This window comes from Notolepis coatsorum, assembly GCF_963971535.1.
Source record: "Notolepis coatsorum genome assembly, chromosome: 17".
NCBI lineage: Eukaryota > Metazoa > Chordata > Actinopteri > Aulopiformes > Paralepididae > Notolepis > Notolepis coatsorum.
The window spans coordinates 7,999,789-8,014,625 of record NC_140181.1 but is presented as its reverse complement, the minus strand read 5'-3'; the positions used below and the strand labels follow the sequence as shown (position 1 = coordinate 8,014,625).

The following is a 14,837-nucleotide window of genomic DNA, read 5'->3' as shown; positions in this document are numbered from 1 at the left end:
TGGCCCTCCATTTTCCCATTCACCAGAACAAACCTTCCCTCCTTGTCTCTTACTTCCTTGATCAATTCAAATTTGACTGTGTTTTTGATTAACGTGATTACTCCTCTCCTCGGGTTCCGTTTAAAGGAACTATAGTATGCATTTTCATATCCAAATCTCTTCAGTTTCTCATGATCCTGTGCTACCAAATGTGTCTCTTGCAGAAAAATCACTTCCATCTCACTTTTTTTACATTTCAACATCACTTTGCCCCTCTTTATCGCATTATTCATTCCATTAACGTTTAACGACATCATTTTTATACCTTTAACCATTGTCATCTTTCTTCTTCTTTCGTCTGTCAGTCCCCCCCCTGTCACATTCATTCCCCCCTCCGGTTGGAGCCTCCGCTCTCTTCACCGAATACATATAATGATTAACATAAATAAAAAACATAAACTTTACATAAAGTGCTCCCAAGGCGTTCGGGGGGTCCCTGTGTCCCCCCCAGTCCCCTGCTGGTGGGTGAGGAGTAATTGCTCTCCTAGCGAGAGGCCTCCTCCTGACGGCTTGGGGGTTTGAAGCCTTTACCCCCAACCGCTCGTCATATTTGTCCAGCTTTCTTACTGTTTTTTTTGCTGTCGAGCTCCTGGTCAAAAGCGCTCTGTCCTTCATTCTGACCAAAGACCCTCATTTCCTAGGTCCCTCTCAATGTGTCTCATATGTTCCAATGTCCCTCTTTCCTCCCAAACCCGTGTGTGGTGTCTCCTGTGTACCCCTTTTTACTTTCTTTTCCTCCCCTCTATTTTCTATGTGATGTCCATTTATCCCCTTAATCCCTTCCAACTGTGTTACTCGCAGCGTGTGTCTATGTATTTGTTTCAGTATGTTCTGTGTCTCGTCATACCTAGTTATATTTCCATTTATTTCCTCCATCAGCATGTGTATTATGTGTCCATGTATACGTTATGTTCATTTCTATATCCTGCCTCTACCTGGGAATGTGTGTTTATGCATATGTTATTTCAGTTTCTATATTTTGTCTCTATTTGGATAGTTTTTTCAATCTCTTGTGCGTGTACTCATCCGTTCGCCTCCTCCCGCCTCCTCTCCCCTCCTTCTCCGTCTCTGGCCTCCTCGTCCGTCTCCGCCCTCGGTCTGTCACGTTTCACCTCGGCCTTCTCCTCTCTCCTCCCTCCTCTCCCTGGTTTCGGTCTCCTACTCTGGTCCATCTGCGTGCCCCCTCCAATCTCTGCTGCAGGCTCCGCGTCTGGTCCTCCTGTCTCCTTCCTTCTCCGTCCTCCGCCATCTGCATCCCCCGTCGTCTCATCTCCTGCGCCGCCTCCCGTGCCGTCGCGTACGTCACCGTCCCTTCCTCCCAGTGAATCCTTAGCGAGGTCATGGGTGATTGGAATCTCATTCCGTTTTCTTTCAGAATTCTCTTCAGTCCTGCGTAGGACCTGCGTGTTATTGCTACCGCTGTCGAGTAATCGTGATCAAACAATAGTCTTTTCCCTTCGATTTCTATCTTCTTGGTCCACGCGGTTCTGAGTATCAATTCCTTAATCTCAAATCTCAGAAAGTTAATAATCACCGCTCTCGGAGGTCTGTCCGGTTTCGGTCTCGGAGCCAACGCCCTATGGGCCCTCTGAATCTCCATTTTTTCCAGTCCCGTCTCCTTCAATTGCTCTTTGATAAGCTTTTCTACATATTGGGTCACCGATTCCCCTTCGACTCCTTCTTTCAATCCCCATATTCTGATGTTATTTCTCCGTGACCTCCCCTCCATGTCCGATATCTTTGTCTCCATCTGTTCTTGTTTCTGAATCGCACACGTTAATACCTCGTGTATCTCTGTGTTCCATTCCTCCGCTTGCGCCGTTCTAGTCTGTAGCTCGGTCACGTTTCTGTCCTGTTCCGCCATCTTCTCATCCACCTTTTGAGTTCTGTATTCATTTCACCTCTGAAGTCCTCCTGTTCCTTCCTCAATTCCTCCCGTAACTTCCCAATATCATTCCTTATCGTGTCCGTGTTCAGTTTTATCGCCGCTGTTATGTTCTCCAATATCCCGGCCTGCATGACCACGGCCCATCCTGGCATTCCCGTGTCTGCCTCAGCGGGACCTCCCCCTTCTTCCGCCTGTCTCTTCTCGGCTTCGCTTCGGGGACTCTGTTTCTTCAAATTCTCCTCTTCTCGTGTGTTCTCCATTTCTCTTTCCTTCACAATCGTTGTCTCTTCCTTACTTCTCGTGTGCATTTTCATTTTTAATCACTTTTCGGGTCCTTTTTTATCCGTTTTTTCGCTCATTTGACCAGGAGCTCTACCGCACGTGTGTTACCCGTCTGCTCTCATACCGGAAGTCTCGCTCCTGTCAAATTTACCTTTAATCTGCATTCCCTCCACAACATTCTGTAACCTGGAAATATCATCATAGTTACAGTGCCCAAGGATTGTGTGCCACGTTTGAATATCGTAACAGCCATTACATGAATCGTCAGTTATAGGAACATCACTCACAGTTTTTAAATAGTAGAGTCGGTTGTGTTCTTCAATGTCGAACGTTGTGCCACTCTCGTGGATGAGTTCGTCATGTCCTTGATTGTAGCTCCGTTGGCAGCAGCTGCTTTCACCGAGAAGATCTCTTGTGGGTAGGATGGTATCAGTAGCGCGTTTCTCAGCTCGACCCTCACCACTCTCCCCGTGCGATCCACCAGATGTACCTCTGCATCGCCTCTTCTGTCGCCACGCCGCTCGTCCTGGTGCCATCCGCCAGCTCGACGAAGTGCTTCTCTGGTTGAAACGTACCGTCGAAACTCTTGAATTTGCGTACGTCCGTTATTATGTGCGACGTCGCCCCGGTGTCCACCATCAGCCCCTTTTGCCTGGGACCGGCTAGTTGGACGTCGCTTGCTGTGAAGATATACGCGTGTTCCTCGTCGTCACCTCCTTCATCGACCGCTTGCTTCGCGTTGTCCTGTCTTCTACTCCTGCAGGTTGCATCTGTGTGTGCGGGGCTGTTGCAGTAACTACACCACTTCGCCTGCCTCTGGCGCTCACTGCGCCGACACGCCCGGGCTATATGTCCCATATCCCCACAGTTGTAGCACCTGACGGCGGGTGCAGTAGGCCTCCCTCTCCCTCGGCCATCTGAGGTACTCGCTCCCATCACGTTGTCCTCGGTGTCAGCTGCATGATACCTTTCGGTGTCCCCGAAACTTCTGAGCTTGGTTTTAAACTCGGCGAAAGTCAACTTATCGTCGCCTTGGGTAATGTGGACACTGAATGGCTGGAAAGAGTCGGGTAGTCCCTTTAAGGGGAGACACTACAGGTGAATAGGGTAAAATAATTAACTAATAGATATCACAATGAAACTTCCCCAGTTGATTACTTATATTAAGACAAGACTGTTTTGTATTACAGGTTTTCTGAAATTGTATGTTTAAATGTGCAAATGAGGCATTATCTACTTAAATATGCACTAATTTGCATATAATTCCAGGACAGAAAGCCATTTTCAAAATTATAGTTTCATTTTGTTGACATATTAGAGCCAAAGGTTATTACAGAGGGGATTTTGGATATCTCTTTTTATCACTCCATAAATCAGAAAATACTCCATTCAGTAAATCTTTATGGTAAAATTCCATATTTCGCCATGTTTTTAAGAATGAAATGTGATATAAATCAGGGTATGAATGCGATATCAACAAACCCTTCTGTAAATACCTTCAGAACATAGATATGAATATAACTGGAAGGTTTGGTGTATGTGAGTGCTACTGCAGTGGAGATTTCTGGCTCAGAGTATGAGGAAAAACTCTTAAAACTCATTTTTGGGAAAACGCCTTCAAAGTTCTGTATTGTAAAATGCCATACTTTTTTTTTTAAACAGATATTTACAAACACAAAACCTAATCAAACCATTAGTAATAGACAACCTAAACACATGCCTGATAACTGAATAATAATAATAATAATAATAATAATAATAATAATAATAATAATAATAATAATAATAATAATAATAATAATAATAATAATAATAATAATAATAATAATAATAATAATAATAATAATAATAATAATAATGATGTTATTGAACTGAACAGAACTACACACAGGCTACAAACAGTGTAGTACAGTGTAGTACCCCCTAATAGGCAAAACATATTTGAATAGATATCACTATGAAACTTTCCCAGTTTGTTATGTACATATAAACTAAGAAAAAATATATTGCAAGTTTTCTGAAATGTATGTTTATATATGCAAATGAGTCACTTCCCCATTAAATATGTGGACATTTATGGATGCAATAAGGCAAAATGAAGTAAAATAAACAACTAAATGTGTGTTATTGACGTTTTATTGTCACTAGTTTCATAGAAGACATGTTTAGGAAGCAAAATATAACAATCTCAAAATCAACACCTGCAGTGTCTCGCCTTAAAATCATTGCTATCAACAGTCCATCACTGAACTTCTCGTCAGCCCTCCGAAGTGCTGTAATGATCGTCTCTGCCCTGATTGATTGAAAACTTTATTTAACAGATTGCAGAATGGGTACAGTACAGTACAGCTCAATACATACAATTGTTAAGGGGATGCAGACCAGAGAAAGACTTTCGTCTTGTTTACATCAGGGTCCCCCATTTTCAATTCATTGTAACATATATGACATACATGACATACAGATAGACAGTACTGCTACATCTATACATTTATGACATACCAGATTTGCAATTACAGTACTGTTTGTGATACAAAAAGAGTCCAGAAAAAAAAGAGTATATACATTTGACGTAGAAACTGTACATTGGATTGGGTAGGTGGGGGGGGGGGGACTGTACATTGGAGGTGGTTTGGTGGGTGGTTGGGTAGGAGTGGGGGGGGGGGGGGGTTGGGTAGGAAGGGTGGGTGGGGGACACTGTACAACTGTACAAACAAAACTGTACATTGGATTATTGACAAGACCATACTTGATAATTTACTGTACATTGGAGGGGGTTGTGTTCGGACATTTACAGGGGCCAGTTTCGAGTTGCAGTCTCCCTTAGGTGTTTTTTGAGAGTGTTTTTGAAAGTGGGTAGTGATTCACATTCCTTTACAGCTTTGGGTAGGGCGTTCCACATTGATGTGGCATAATTGCGAAACGTGTTTAGTCCCTTGTTTGAGCCGAATCTGGGTTTAACATGATTTGTGGAGCTCCCTCTGGTGTTGTGATCGTGGTATTCACTGACCTTTGGGAAGTATTTTGTCATGTACATAAATGCCCAAAACCCCCACCACCTCCTAATAGACAGTCTCCTCCCCACCGCATGTATATATTCCCTCCCCGCCGTATGTATATTTCCCTCCCACCCACCCACCCCCTCCTAATGTACAGTCCCCTCCCCATCATATGTACTCTGTCAGGATCTAGGGGTAACAGTACTGTATATTTGAATACCGCTTATGTCACAAATGTATCAGTACTAAATACCTACGCCTAAATACCTGTCCCTATGCCATAATAAATGTCATGTATGTTGTGTATGTCATAAATGTCTATATGAAATGAAAATGGGAGACCCTGATGGAAACAAGACAAACGTCTTTCTCAGGTCTGCATCCCCTTAACAATTGTATGTATTGAGCCGTACTGTATTGTACCCATTCTGCAATCTGTTAAATAAAGTTTTCATTCATTCATTCATTCGGTAAACAATAAGACGCATTCCTGCTCACTTCAAATTTGTTTATTTCTTTTATTTTTATTTGTCCCCTGTCAATCAAGCGTTCCACACAGTCCGGTAGGTGGCGGTAATGCACCTTAAGTTGGTTGCCAACCGCCAATCAAATAAAAGGAAGAAGAAGAAGAAGAGGAGCTCACGTCACGTGACCAAAACATTAGAACCATTCTGACTTCCGGGAATGACGACTTTGAGAGATTGGTTCTAACAGGTAAACAATTTAGATTGATCTCTAGTATGTGTTGTTGTCGAGCATTGATTCGTGGAAAATGACGTACACATGTATATATATATATTCTTTTTTATATAAATATATTATAAAGGAATGAGACACGTCAGGGGTTGCATAACATTCCGGTCGCCTAGTCCAGTGGAGTGCAGGGTTATTCAGCAACAACCAACAACATAATAATAATAATAATGCATGCACCACTTATTAACTCTCAGTAATGACACTTCAAAACAAACTTTGATAGGAATCAAATGGTTTTACCAACGCATATTTTGGGCTGTTTTGGCTCGACAGTGTGGATTTCATAAATCATCCTGGCTGAAAAAAAACTCGACCTAATTTTACAAAAAAAGATGGTTCCTTTCATCTGATTGCATTATTCATGCATTACTCCACACAACCTAGCCACCGGAATTATCACCGCCTGTATGTCATGTATGTGAATGAATGAATGAAAACTTTATTTAACAGATTGCAGAATGGGTACAGTACAGTACGGCTCAATACACACAATTGTTAAGGGTATGCAGACCAGAGAAAGACTTTCGTCTTGTTTACATCAGGGTCCCCCATTTTCAATTCATCAGGACATATATGACATACATGACATACAGATAGTCAGTACTGCTACATCTATACATTTATGACATACCAGATTTGCAAATACAGTACTGTTTGTGATACAGAAGGAGTCAGGAAAAGGGAGTATATACATTTGACGTAGAAACTGTACATTGGAGGAGGTTGGGTGGGGGGGGGGTTGGGTACACTGGGATATTGACAACCATACTGGGTAATCTACATTGGAGGTGGTTGGGGGGGGGGGGGGGCACACTGTATAAACAAGCAAAACTGTACATTGAGGGGGGGGGGGGGGGGGGGGGGGGGAGACACTGTACAAACAAACAAAATTGTACATTGGACTATTGACAACCATACTAGGTAAATGACTGTACATTGGAGGGGGTTGGGTTAGGATATTTACAGGGGCCAGTGTTGAATTGCAGTCTCCCGTAGGTGTCCCTTGAGAGAGGTTTTGAAAGTGGGTAGTGATCCACATTCCTTTACAGCTTTGGGTAGGGCGTTCCACATTGATGTGGCATAATTGCGAAACGTGTTTAGTCCCTTATTTGAGCCGAATCTGGGTTTAACATGATTTGTGGAGCTCCCTCTGGTGTTGTGATCGTGGTATTCACTGACCTTTGGGAAGTATTTTGACATGTACATGGGTACCTTGGTCGTGTAGTGTATCTTGTAGACCAGGCCCATTGCAAGTTGCTGTACTCTGTCGTCTACTCTAAGCCATCCTAGGTTGTCAAAGTGGGCAGGGGTGAGGTGGGTTCTGGGGGTAAGGTCAAGCAGTAGTCTGACCAGTTTGTTTTGAGATGTTTGTAATTTTGTTTTTAGCGCCTTTGAGGTGCTTTGGTACCATGAGGTGCAAGCATAGTCGTAGTACCCCTGAATGAGTGCTCCTGCCAGAGTCTTCAGGGTATTCTTGTTTACCAGAGAGGAGATCCGGTACAAGAATCGAGTTCGTTGGTTGACTTTTTTTATTACATTGGATGCCATTTTGTCACAGGAGAGATTAGCCTCTAGGATGGAACCCAGGTAGGTAATTTCATCTTTCCTTGTGACAATATTGTCACCCACTGTAACTGAGAAGCCGTCGGTCTTGCTGAGTTTGTTATTTGAACCGAAGAGAATGGACTCTGTTTTGCCCATGTGCTAGGAGTAAGGTCAAGCAGTAGTCTGACGAGTTTGTTTTGAGATGTTTGTAATCTTGTTTTTAGCGCCTTTGAGGTGCTTTGGTACCATGAGGTGTAAGCATAGTCGTAGTACCCTTGAATGAGTGCTCCTGCCAGAGTCTTCAGGGTCTTCTTGTTTACCAGAGAGGAGATCCGGTACAAGAATCAAGTTTGTTGGTTGACTTTTTTTATTACATTGGATGCCATTTTGTCACAGGAAAGATTAGCCTCTAGGATGGAACCCAGGTAGGTAATTTCATCTTTCCTTGTGACAATATTGTCACCCACTGTAACTGAGAAGCCGTCGGTCTTGCTGAGTTTGTTATTTGAACCGAAGAGAATGGACTCTGTTTTGCCCATGTGTAATGATAGTTTTTTATCAGCGAGCCATATGCAGATTTTGCCTAGTTCCGAGCTGAGGGTTTTTTCAACCTGTAACTTGTTCTTGTCAGAAACCAGCAGGGCTGAGTCGTCTGCCAACAAGAACAAGTTGCAGTCACAAGCTGACAACATGTCATTTGCATAAATTAGGAACAGTAGCGCCGCCAGTGGCGTAACTCTGTTGCTAGTGGTGCGGGGAACAGATTAGGGGGCGTGGTCAGTGACGTCGCACCTATCCCCCCTACCTAATTATTTTTTTCTAATACCAGGTGTGCAATACGCATTTTCCCAGGCGGTGGCGCCATTTCTCCATGTAAACGACACATACAGAAACAGAAACAACATTTATTTGTTGCTTTTCGGACTCACTGAACACATGATGAAAACTCTGTGAATATCTTTTTCAAAGAATAACATGTTTACTATCACTTTGTAGGGTAGGGTTTGAGGTACCCAAAAAGCACATTCAGGAAGACCTGGCATTTCCTCTCAAGGAATGAATCACAAAAAAGTGCCGTTATGGATGTTACATTTTTGCGTTATGGATGTTACACGTCTGAAATAGACAAAAAACACTCAAAAATAGGGCTTTACCCACATGTGTTTGACTTCGGTGGACCATTTTGAGGGTCAAACCAGTCTGGAATCATGTTGTAGTCTGAAAAAATGCCAGGAAATGCTTCTTCTTCTTCTTCTTCTTCTTTTGAATTTCCGGCAGATTAGACGCATCGTGGCGTATTACTGCCCTCCGCACTTCTTTTGATGATCTCTTCTTCTTCTTCTTCTTCTTCTTCTTTCTTGGCGTATTTCTTCCCTCCTCATTTCTTATACTACACTAGTGGTGTTCCATCTTTAGGCCTCTTCAACTCACACTTTCTCCTTCTTCTCTGCTCCTCTTGCCTGTCCAATACTAATACATACACTAACGCTATATCCTCTGGTACAACTCTGAAGCATGCAGAAATGTCAGCACTGCCTCTGTGATCAACTGGTGGTTCTCATTATCCATGCCAAAGAATGATTTAAGAGAGAAGGAAGATACTCCCAGCTCTACCAGACTTTTATAAAAGATTTCCCTCTCTTTCCTATACCTTTCACATTTTAGGAAGACATGCCCGACAGTTTCAGTCTCTCCACATTCACACACCCCATCTGGATGTTTGCCCACAATGAACAAGCTACTGTTCAACCCACAGTGCCCCAGCCTCAGTCTACACATCTTCACCCTATCACTCCTTGACCCATATCCCTCCACCTTGATCTTGACCCGAGGCTGCAGAGAGAAATAGTGCCTTCCCTTGGTCCCCCTTTCCCACTCATCCTGCCACTCAGCCTCAACTCCTTTCTTTATCTTATCTCTGAGTTCTACTCTTCCCATTGAAATACCTATCTCTTCCTCCCTTCCCAGGCTCTGTTTGGCAAGGGAGTCAGCCATCTCATTCCCCGCACTCCCAGCGTGTCCCGGGACCCAACAAAACTCCACTGACCAGCCTGCCTTCGCAATCCTATATAAAACCAACATTATTTCCTGAATGAGATCAGGGCGAGCTTTAGACCCACCTGCACTCAGAGCCATCAGTGCAGCAGCCGAGTCAGAGCATATAATCACCTGGCTTGGTCCCACTTCCTCCACCCACCACAATGCCCAGAGGATGGCAAGCAACTCTGTCACAAATACTGAGCTGCCATCGGATATTCTTTGTCCCTTACCGATCCCTAACCAAGGCACCCACCACCCAAATCCTGCCCTCCCACTTTCAGGATCCACAGAGCCATCAGTGTACACCTCCAGAGCCCCTGATTCCAGAAGGAACCTCTCTATTTCCTCCACAATCTCGCCCTTATCCTCCTCCTTCAAGAACCTAAGTTCAATGACTCGATCAGGCAATAGCCAAAATGGCACTGATAGCCACCGAGTGTGCTCCGCCACTCCCCCCTGATGCAGTCTCAACTTCCTGGCCCACTGATCAATACTGCCCAAAAAAGGTTTATACTTATCCCCATCTCCTGAAAGTAAACACCTAGCTGGGAAGGACAGACTTGTCCCACTCAATTTTGCCCAGTACTGTAGCCCTAACTTTACTCTCCTCAGGTTTAGGGGCAACTCCCCCATTTCCACCAATAGTGCTGAAGCAGGGGTGGTCTTAAAAGCTCCACAGCAGATTCTCAAAGCCTTGCACTGAAGCACATCCAGCTTTCGCAAATTAAACTTGAATTGTTGAATATATATATATCACAAATGTTCTAGAATGTTCGATTATGACATCATACTGTGACATCACAAATGTTCTAGAATGTTTGATTATGACATCATACTGTGACATCACAATTGTTCTAGAATGTTCTATTATGACATCATACTGTGACATGTTCTAGAATGTTCTATTATGACATCATACTGTGACATCACAAAAATCACACAAAGAAATATTCTGAAAATAAATTACAAAGTTTTTGGAAAATAGCTCTTTATTTGATTAACATAAAAATGTGTTTTATATGCAGAGAACAGCAATATTAATATCGGTTAAATCAGAAAATGAGTTTTGGCGCAATTCCATGAAAATGTCAACCTCACCATGAAAAAGAAAGTTATAAAAAATCAAGTCCAATTCACTCTGCCTGGACTGGTTCAGAGAAATGGTATCTCCCTCTGTTATCCATGTGAGGATTGAGGTGTTCACGAATCTGATCAAAACTGACCCAGGACTTGTCCTCTTTGGTTGGAAGTGCAGCGGTAAGCCTCCATAAGGGACATGCACATGTGGCGTTTCTGAACCCTCTGCTTGACTCCTTCTCTTATGGTCACTGCATCCTTCATTCCTGGGGCCTGTCTTGAAATGTCGTCCCTGGAATAATACTCATTTACTTTCTGTTTGGTTTCATTTGGGGTTTCTGTGTTTTTTGGGGTGGGATTCTTGTCACGATACTCGGCAAAACAATAACAAATACACATGTAAGCAGACGCAAGGGGGAGATGGCCGACAGCAGCCGATTAGCAGTAGGCTAACGTGGACACTGCTCTGCCTAGACTAGACCAACAATGTGTGAAAAAGTTGTGTCTGGAAATATGTTGGATTTTAATCAAACAAGGAGTCATAAAATACTTCTGATTTAAATCAAACAAAGGGGTCATAATCGGACTTAACAACACATTTTTGATAGTGTTTTTTGTCTATTTCAGACGTGTAACATCCATAACGCAAAAATTTAACATCCATAACGGCACTTTTTTGTGATTCATTCCTTGAGAGGAAATGCCAGGTTTTCCTGAATGTGCTTTTTGGGTACCTCAAACCCTTCCCTACAAAGTGATAGTAAACATGTTATTCTTTGAAAAAGATATTCACAGAGTTTTCATCATGTGTTCAGTGAGTCCGAAAAGCTTGTCAATTTCCGTAACATCCATAACGCTGTGTATTTTGTCACCTATCTCAAAATCCAAAAGGTCAAAACATTTCTTATTGCAGGCTCATCTTTATCGCAATAAGTAACTAAAATGTGTAAATTATACTTCAAACAAAGGGGTCATAATCAGACTTAACAACACACATTCGCAATGTAACATCCGTCACTTGCAATGTAACATCCATAACGGTAACATCCATAACACTTGTAAAGAATACAAAAAATAAGACCAGAATGACTAATTGTTGCTAATATGTCATCTTTATAAAAGTTAGCTTTGTTTGGTTGACATTGCATTCCAGATGCATGTTTTATGACAACTTTTCCTGGAAAAAGTTATGGATGTTACATTCGCTGTCCCATAAAGGGGCATTATAACAGCATGCTTCACCTGCCAATGGAAAGACACAAAGTACATAATTGATTCACATATTGATACAACAGCCCTTCATGACCAAAGGTGAGGTTAGAAAAATATCTGTTGATTTATTTCTTTTGCCATTCTGGCCATTCAGAAAGTCATGCAATTAGGTTAATCGAAAAAAAAATAATTACATCATTGTGTCTCCTCCTGTAGTGTGAAAAAACATGCATTCTCATAAATATTACGATCAAATCTATTTTGTACTTCAAAATATAGACCTTGATGATACATTTGAAATTGGTTTGGTTATGATCATGTTATTTAAATTTTTTCATGGTGAGGTTGACATTTGCATGGAAGTGCCTTTTACCAGAGAGGAGATCCGGTACAAGAATCAAGTTCGTTGGTTGACTTTTTTATTACATTGGATGCCATTTTGTCACAGGAAAGATTAGCCTCTAGGATGGAACGCAGGTAGGTAATTTCATCTTTCCTTGTGACAATATTGTCACCCACTGTAACTGAGGAGCCGTCGGTCTTGCTGAGTTTGTTATTTGAACCGAAGAGAATGGACTCTGTTTTGCCCATGTGTAATGATAGTTTGTTATCAGCGAGCCATATGCAGATTTTGCCTAGTTCCGAGCTGAGGGTTTTTTCAACCTGTAACTTGTTCTTGTCAGAGACCAGCAGGGCTGAGTCATTTGCCAACAAGTACAAGTTGCAGTCACAAGCTGACGACATGTCATTTGCATAAATTAGGAACAGTAGCGGTCCTAGTATGCTTCCTTGTGGAACACCACAGCTCACTGTGAGGGGGGGGGGGGGGGGGGGGGTAGGGTACCGTTTACCTCCACCATCTGTTCTCTCCCATCCAGGTAGGATTGCATCCAGCTCACTGATAGACTATCAAAACCATCTATCAGAATAGAGTGATTGACAGTGTCGAAGGCTTTTTGTAGGTCCAGCATGACCATGCCGCAGTATTTGCCCGCGTCCACCTCTTGTTTGATGTGGTCGTTCAAAATAGAGAAGGCATGTGTCAGTGGAGTGGGATGTTCTGAAGCCAGATTGGAATTCGTAGATTAGATTTTTTTCCGCTTGGTACTTTTCAACCTGTTCGTAGAATTTTTTTTCCATGACTTTCGAGATGGAGGTAAGAATAGAAACAGGGCGGTAGTTGCCTGGGTCTAATTTACTGCCCTTTTTGTGCAGAGGGGTCACTCTCGCAACTTTGAAGTCCTTGGGGACGTGTCCCTGTTTTATGGAGAGGTTTATTATGTGTGTGATGACTGGGGTGATGGCGGCTGCTGAGTCTCTGAGGAATTTGGAGGGGATGTTGTCATGGCCAGTGGCCTTGTTAGGTTGGAGGGCGCTCAGTTTTTTGAGTACCTCATCTGTTGTTACTATTTCCAGTTTGAAGTCGTCTTTGCGGACCCCTAGGTTTTTGTAGTAAGCTACTATGTGTTCTAGGGCTGGGCGATAAAACGATAACGATAACTATCCCGATAAATTATTTCCTCGAAATAAACATGAAACGTGGTCGCAAAGTTTCGATATATCGATTTTCCAAGCTTGGATATGAGCACGCACTAACAACCAATCAGTGAAGGAGATGGCTGAGAGCGAAGGAGACCCGGAAGGAGACCCAGAGGTAGGACTCACTCAACAACAAGGCTTGCTAGGCTAATTAGCTTGCACGGCGCTGTTTTATAGATTTACGTGCCGAGTATGTGTGTGGCGTGAATTCTGAGGCCACGTTTATAGTAGTGTGGGGTATACAGTGGACGTCGTTTCAATATATTGTGGCGGAAGAGAGTATTTTAGTGTCATATTTATTACATTGTCTCATGAGATACTCCGCTTGTCGGCTAACTGCTAACGTGCGCGGACTGATGACGACATCAACTCGACTCGAGACATTCGCTTAGAAACAACAGGCTGGCTAGGATAACTAGCTTGCACGGCGCTGTTTTATAGATTTACGTGCCGAGTATGTGTGTGGCGTGAATTCTGAGGCCACGTTTATAGTAGTGTGGGGTATACAGTGGACGTCGTTTCAATATATTGTGGCGGAAGAGAGTATTTTAGTGTCATATTTATTACATTGTCTCATGAGATACTCCGCTTGTCGGCTAACTGCTAACGTGCGCGGACTGATGACGACATCGACTCGAGACATTCGCTTAGAAACAACAGGCTGGCTAGGATAACTAGCTTGCACGGCGCTGTTTTATAGATTTACGTGCCGAGTATGTGTGTGGCGTGAATTCTGAGGCCACGTTTATAGTAGTGTGGGGTATACAGTGGACGTCGTTTCAATATATTGTGGCGGAAGAGAGTATTTTAGTGTCATATTTATTACATTGTCATGAGATACTGCGCTTGTCGGCTAACTGCTAACGTGCGCGGACTGATGACGACATCAACTCGACTCGAGACATTCGCAGCAGCATAAGAAGTTAATTAAACTTGACAGACATTATATCGACGATAATTATCGATATCGAATTATATGAACATAATTTTATAATTTTATCGCGATAACGTTTTTGGTCATATCGCCCAGCCCTAATGTGTTCTACCCCATAATGCCCTGAGTGGGAGGGTAGTTTGTTTACCAGTGTTGTGGCTATGTTTGTGAAGAAAATGTTTAAGTAATTGGCTACATCTAGCTTGTCTGTGATGAGTGTGTTGTCCGTCTTTATGTTTATGTTTGAGAATCTGGTTTTAAGTTTTTTACTGCAGCCTAGTTGATTGTTGAGTAATTTCCAAAGTTCACGTGGTTTGTTTTTGTTTTCCTCAGTTTTGTCATTGATGAAATTATTTTTTGCAGTTTTGATCATGGAGTTTACGTCGTTTCTTAGTCTGTTTCTTTCCAGTTTGAGTTCAGTCACGTGGGCTTGGAGTTCACTGCTCGTGCTTTTTGTAAGCTTTGACTGACTTTTACGAAACTCAGCATTTTTTGTCTCTGGTTTTCATAGCGGCCAATATTTCGG

General features: G+C 42.7%; 1 protein-coding gene across 1 annotated transcript in view; it reads left to right on the top strand.

Moving 5' to 3' along the window:
- The first annotated feature begins 5,882 nt into the window (after nucleotides 1-5,882).
- Nucleotides 5,883-14,837, top strand: part of mul2 (mitochondrial E3 ubiquitin protein ligase 2) — a 36,269-nt gene continuing 27,314 nt past the window's right edge. The window contains exon 1 of the mRNA XM_084332879.1: nucleotides 5,883-5,922. The gene's annotated coding sequence lies outside the window, so the exon portion shown is untranslated. The remainder of the gene's footprint in view (nucleotides 5,923-14,837) is intronic.